The following is a 6,429-nucleotide window of genomic DNA, read 5'->3' on the forward strand; positions in this document are numbered from 1 at the left end:
ATTGATCGATTGGAAATTAAAGAAATGAGACAAACTTTTTCTTCCCCCTCTTTAAGGAAAGTGAAAAACTCCTATGCTAGACCAAGGAACGAGGGAGAAGAAAAACCCAGTGGTGGTAAGAAATGAGAACACAAATTTTACAGCATATGCCCTCAATGGAATATCACCAGGTATTTTACTTTGTCTTTCTTGGATGGTGATATAGTGATTTTCTAGGTCCTATTTCTAAGTACCATATGCTAAAATTAAGAATGACTATGAAAATAATGGAATTGTCACCTCTCACTCAATCACCCATTTTCATAGAAGCTTCTCAACAAATATTGTGAGTAAAACTCTACAAAATTTGTAATTACTTACAAAGAAGAGGTTTGTGGTAGTTACATAAAAGCTGGTATCAATTTGAGGATTCAGAGTGAAGGGCTGGAGTCTAGGATATCTATTAGGTCATAGCCAATGAGGCCTCTGGGTGGGCATAGCCTTCTCCTGAGGAGTCTGGGAACTCTATTCCTCCTTGGAGGCAAGAGTCTCTCTCTCTCTCATCACTCCCTGAGAGACATCCCTGTGGGGAAGACACATGGGGAGAGGCTGATGGAGCCAGACCTCTGGAGCTGGAGGAGCCATGTGGAGAGCCCTGCCAGCACTGAGATGCTTACAATACCACTGGATCCACAAGAGTTCCCACCCACTGGCCTATGGTCTTCCTGCATTCGGCATCATTGCATGTGTTGCATGAATCTGAAAAGGAACTTATAGACTGGTATCGGACATATAGGCTAATATCAGACTTATGGACTTGATCTGGACTGGGCTGAGATGTTTTCTCAATATTCACTTGTTCTTTCTTGTACACATATGGGTATGTCTAAGAATTTGTTTCTCTAGTCCACCTGGACAAACACAAGGTTCTTGATGGGTACATGTCTTTAGTGCCGCTGAGCTTCTAGGAAGAATATTATGTCCTATTGTCTTTGAGTGGAACTCCAGCTGAAGCAGTAGGCTGCTAACCTGAAGTTTGGTGGTTTGGACCCACCAGTTGCTCCTGAATAAAAAAGGAAAGTGGGACACTCTGCTTTCATGAATATTATAGCCTTTTACTCCCTAGAGTTCTACTCTGTTCTGTGGGGTCTATATGCATTTGAATTGACTCAATGGATTTTTCTGGGTTATTTTCTTTGAAATTACACACACACATAAACATAATAGGGTGCAGACCTTTACATTTACTAGAGATAAATAAAGAAGTTATCATGTTTAGTGGTGTTATCGTAAGTTAATATGACCCTTCAAGCCATAACTCCTTTTGTGATATGTTATTATTCTGTACTCTATACTCCTATATGAAGGCCTGGTGGCATCGTGGTTATGAATTGGGGTGTGATACTCATGGCCCTCAGGTTGAAACCACCACCCAATTCTCCGGAGATATGGAGCTTTCTACTCCCACAAAGAGTTACGGTCCCAGAACCTCACAAGAGCAGATCTACCCTGTCTTACAGGGTCACTGTGAATCTGTATCAACTCAATGGCATTGACTTTGGGGTTTTTGCATTTTCTTCTATGGCTATGTTCTCAACTTGGGGCTTATTCTACCCTAACCAGACCTTATCTTTCACCCACAGAGGGACTGGTAGCTTCCAGTGGCAGAACTTGTGGTTAGCAGACTAAGCACTACATCACCAAGCCTCCTCAATGGACTGTATTAAGGTGACATTGAGGCCTAATGAGAGGGTATGAACCAAACCACACCCTTGGTCTCCTTTAAGACTCTACCTTAGTAGAGGATGTGACTTAAGACACCATCCTTTGTTTTCCTTGGATGAGTACATGTACTGACAGCATTGTTCTAACACACAGCACCTCACCTGGCAAGTCCGACCTCTACTTCCTGATGGAGCTTTGCTAGAAGCAGGAAGATCTGCTGTGACTTTGGGACATTTGGGCTTCTGGCCTGAACTCTGCATTTGGCTCGGCTCTGTCTGACCTCTGGATTTGGGACTGCACATCACCCATCACCACATGAGACAGCCACTCAAAGTTTCACGAGTTTCTGTGGGATGTGCCATCAAACTGCAGAAATCAAGGATGTGAGAGAATATGTTCAAGAGAGAAGTGGGCGTAGAATAGAACACAATAGCATCTTGGAAGAGTTTGACATTTGGGACATCTTTAATCTCCTTCTCCTTGGAACTGGTTTGGCATTGATTCTTTTAAAGAAATTATTACCACTAGTGGAATGAAGTCTATCTAACACTTTGAAAACATTGCATTAGAATAATGCTGTTTAAGAAAGCAAAAGAAATCGTGAGGTGTGGTAGGGAACTATTTAAACTGTAAGGAAAGAAATAATTTAGGGTGGCAGTGAGGGCTATGTGTTCCACTTCATCCAAACTGCAACTAATATTTCCACATAAGCAGCTACTACATGATGTATGAATGAAAATGTTGATAAAGGTGAATTATGCCCTTTCCCATCATGAACATGTTATTGAGAAAACAATAGAGGACTTGGAAATACAATTAACCTGCTTATGTGCAAATTATCAATAGTATGAGCTATATAGATCATGGTTCTCCTGAAATTATTTTAAAATCTATTCATCCGTATCATAATCATGAAAAGTGCATTGAAAAAGTCAAATGAAAAAGAGATACACTATTGAAAATAAAAGCAGTGCTGATCTTTCATAAATGAACTAGCATTATTTTTAGGGTTTTTTTGTTTGTTTTTTAGAGTTCACCCAAATTTCTTTTAAAAGAATTTCTATCCCTTCAAATGAATTTCTATTTATAAATGGTTCTGACCAGATTTATTCAGGACCATATTTTGGATATATTCTGTGTTATATTCATTGTGGTGGCATAAGAAGAGGCCCATGTATTAGGCTTAAAAGCATTCTAAGTATAAGAAGGTAATCCTACAGTTGGTTTTGTTATTTTTTTATGATGGAGTTCAGATAACTGAAAAAGAAGAAAAGAACCTTTCTTGCTACACTTCAGAATCTTCCCTTAAAAGCTGAAGTATCAAATCAGTGGGAGTGGGAGTTGGAAAAGAAGAGTTCAAAAAATGCCGCAGTGTTTACTCTCTAGCAAAATGTTTTCTTTCTGGTGTTTAAACCTGTCTTTTGCTTGGAGGAGTCCCACACAAGAAAATATTCTGCTTTATGTTTAAAAGTTATTCATGAAAGTTGTCTTCAAGACTGGGTATTCTTAGCCAGAGGGATGTACAGACTTTATACTCAAACTGTTTAAATTTTGTAAAGAATATTGTCCCAGAAAAAAGAGCCAACTGTGAACCTCATCAGTTGCCCCTGTGCTTTTGCTACCTGGTCTTAATTCTTCTTTTAGAAAGTGACGCAAAGCTGGAAACCATTTTGGAAGATGTTCCTTAAGTTGCAAGAAGAGAAAACACCAAACTAAACAGAATTTCTTCTCAGCCCAAAGAAAAGAAATCCAGCTAAATCCTCATTTTATCTCTACCCGGGGATAGAGTGTTGACCTCACAGCTATTGAAAAGCTCTCAGGGTCTCTTACCATATTGCACAAAATGGAAATCCTATCGGTTAGTAGAAAGCATATTAATTGGGTGCAGGGTAATGTGTATCCCTATGAGCTCTAATAATAACAACTGTAAAATCTTTTGCCTATTAATTTACCTTGAAAATGGGAATATCACAATAGATGGTTTACAAAATCATTTCTAGCAAAGCCACAGTAGATTCAAGAAAGGGCATATGGGAAAGCAGAAAGGCATTTTAATTTAGCTCTGCATATCACATAAAAGGAATTTTTTTAATCACAGAAAAATATATTCCCTGAAAATATCATGGATGGACTAAATGTATTTTTAATAAAATAAACTAATACTAACTTGTTATGACATATCTAAAAAGGATTTAGTTTGAGGCATTAAAGACCTGTCCGTCTATGAGAGTAGCTTGGAATCTGGTAAAATTGAAACAAACAAAATTTATGCAATGGCTCTGGTAGAAGATTAGTGAAATCATTGATGCTTTAGGAAAGTGCATCAGGAAAATGCCCCCCATGACATCAGCAGTTTACAAATAAATGACAACTTTTAAGAAGAGAGGAGATCTGACGGATATTGAAAATGGAATTGAGAAGAGGATTAGAGACAGAATATGAAGACAAGTCCTCAGCAGCAGACCACTCACATCCATTTCTGACGAAAGATTCATTTTGGTTCCGCCAAATGGAAAAGGGCCTATGGCAGCAGAAACAAGGGCAGGCACCATAGACATCTCGTTTGTTCAGCACACACATTCTGACTGAAAAAATAAAGCCGAACAAGCTTTGTGTTTAGTGTATACTGAAGCACCTGCACCCGAATCAGCTGCAGACAAGAACAGAGCTTTCAGTGGCACTTCTGAACACATGGGTCAGGATCCTAAAGCATTTCTTGAAAGAACTGTAAATAGGATTTTAAATATGGCTTTGCCAGGACGACCCTAAAGACAGCACAACAGAAGCAATGGCTAAAGATTTTCTGTTTGTGGAGGAAGCATTTTCTGCCATGGAAGCAGCATCGTTAGGGTTATTTTGTCTCCCCTACTGACATCATGTCTAAGTCGGGGTCCCCTAAAGAGCCCATCAGCTGCGGAAACCCTTCACCGGAGGCGGAGCTCTGAAACCCGGGCTGCGAGTGTGGGGAGCCATTGTGAGCCCAGGGGCTCCGGGCCTGGGCGGTCAGAGAAGTCCCAGCCTCAAGCGCCCCTGGGGCTTCGGTCTGTGCGCCCTCTACTGTGCAGGGGTGGACGCAGCCACAGTGCACGGCCACACGTGGCTGGGGGAAGGGCTGTGGAAGCAGAGGGCTGTCTCACGAGCAGCCTCGCAAAGACCAGGTGCCCGTTTACCTGCGAAAAAGATCTTTGGGCATCAAAGAAGACACCGCAGCGCACCACCTACGAGACTATCTTGGGCAAGATGAGAAAATGGAAGCGATTGAAATCAGGACTGATGGAGGCAGTGGCAAGAAGAAAGGCTTGGCTTTTGTGGCTTTTGATGACCGGTGAATAAGATAGTCTTTCAGAAATACCGCGCTGTGAATGGCCTCCGCTGTGAGGGAAGAAAAGCTCTGTCAAGCAAGAGATGTCCAGGGCTTCTTCCAGCCGACGAGGTCGAAGCGGTTCTGGAAACTTCGGTGGTGGCCCAGCAGGTGGTTTTGGTGGGAATGACAACTGCGGTCGTGGTGGAAACTTCAGTGGATGTGGTAGCTTTGGTGGCGGCTGCCATGGTGGTGGATATGGGGCAGTGGGGATGGTTATAATGGATTTGGTAATAATAGAGGCAATTTTGGTGGTGGCGGAAGCTACAATGATTTTGGCAATTGCAACAGTCTCCCGATTTGGGACCGATGAAGGGAGGAAACTAGAGGCAGAAGCTCGGGTCGTTATGGTGGTGAAGGTCTATACTTTGCCAAACACGAAGCCTATGTAGCTAGGGTGGTTCAAGCAGTAGCAGTGGCTATGGGAGTGGCAGATGATTTAAATGACAACCAGGAAACAAAGCTTAGCAGGAGAGGAGAGTCAGAGACGTGACAGGGAAGCTACAGGTTACAATAGATTTGTGAACTCAGCCAAGCACAGTGGTGGCAGGGCCCAGTTGCTACAAAGAAGGCATGTTTTAGACAATTCTCACATGTATGGGCAAAAGTACTTGAGGGCTGTACTTGTGATTAATTGTATAACAGGTTATTTTAGTTTCTGTTCTGTGGAAAGGTGAAAGCATTCCAAGAAGGGGTTTTAATGTAGTTTTAATTTCATTCTTTCTTTTTTTTGCACCCATGCTGTTGATTGCTAAATGTAAGAGTCTGATCATGACACTAAATAAATGTCTTTTTAAACTGTGCTGTGTAAACTTAGTTTACTCTTAAGCCATCTTGATAAACTGCCCCCTGAGAGTGTGAGGTGTTGAATCATTTCAGGGGGATGCCAGGTTGATTTGAAACATAACTTACAAATAACTTTAGAAGACTGGTTGGGGGCAGGGGACCCACTGTTTTCAGAAATCTTGGTTGTTAGTTGAACTGACAGTTGCTGTTTTGTGACCTGGTGTTCACCATTAAAAATGGTAATCCAAGCAAATTAATGAACAATTTATTTTGTTATAAAAAGTGGTTGTTGGCACATCCTATACAATATATCTAAATTGAATGATGGTACCAGATAGTATTATAGATGGAGTTGTAACTTATGTATCATCCATTATCATGTGTAATCAATAAACAATTTAATTTTGAGAAAAAAATAAAGCAATGGCTAAAAAGAAATGAAAGTGGTCCCCTTGAAGCAAAAGCCAGCTGGTTATGACAAAGGTCATGGGAAAGTTTTTCTGCAGGGATGCTCAATGATGTTATTTAGTGTGTGGACACTCTAGATGACAAAAAAGGGGGGGATAAAATATACTTAT

General features: G+C 41.0%; 1 pseudogene; it reads left to right on the top strand.

Moving 5' to 3' along the window:
* The first annotated feature begins 4,580 nt into the window (after positions 1-4,580).
* On the top strand, positions 4,581-5,503 carry LOC101642205 (annotated as a pseudogene).
* Positions 5,504-6,429: the final 926 nt, after the last annotated feature.

This window comes from Echinops telfairi, unplaced genomic scaffold, assembly GCF_000313985.2.
Source record: "Echinops telfairi isolate 266 unplaced genomic scaffold, ASM31398v2 ScPeMD7_18;HRSCAF=68, whole genome shotgun sequence".
In the NCBI taxonomy this organism is placed as follows: Eukaryota; Metazoa; Chordata; class Mammalia; order Afrosoricida; family Tenrecidae; genus Echinops; species Echinops telfairi.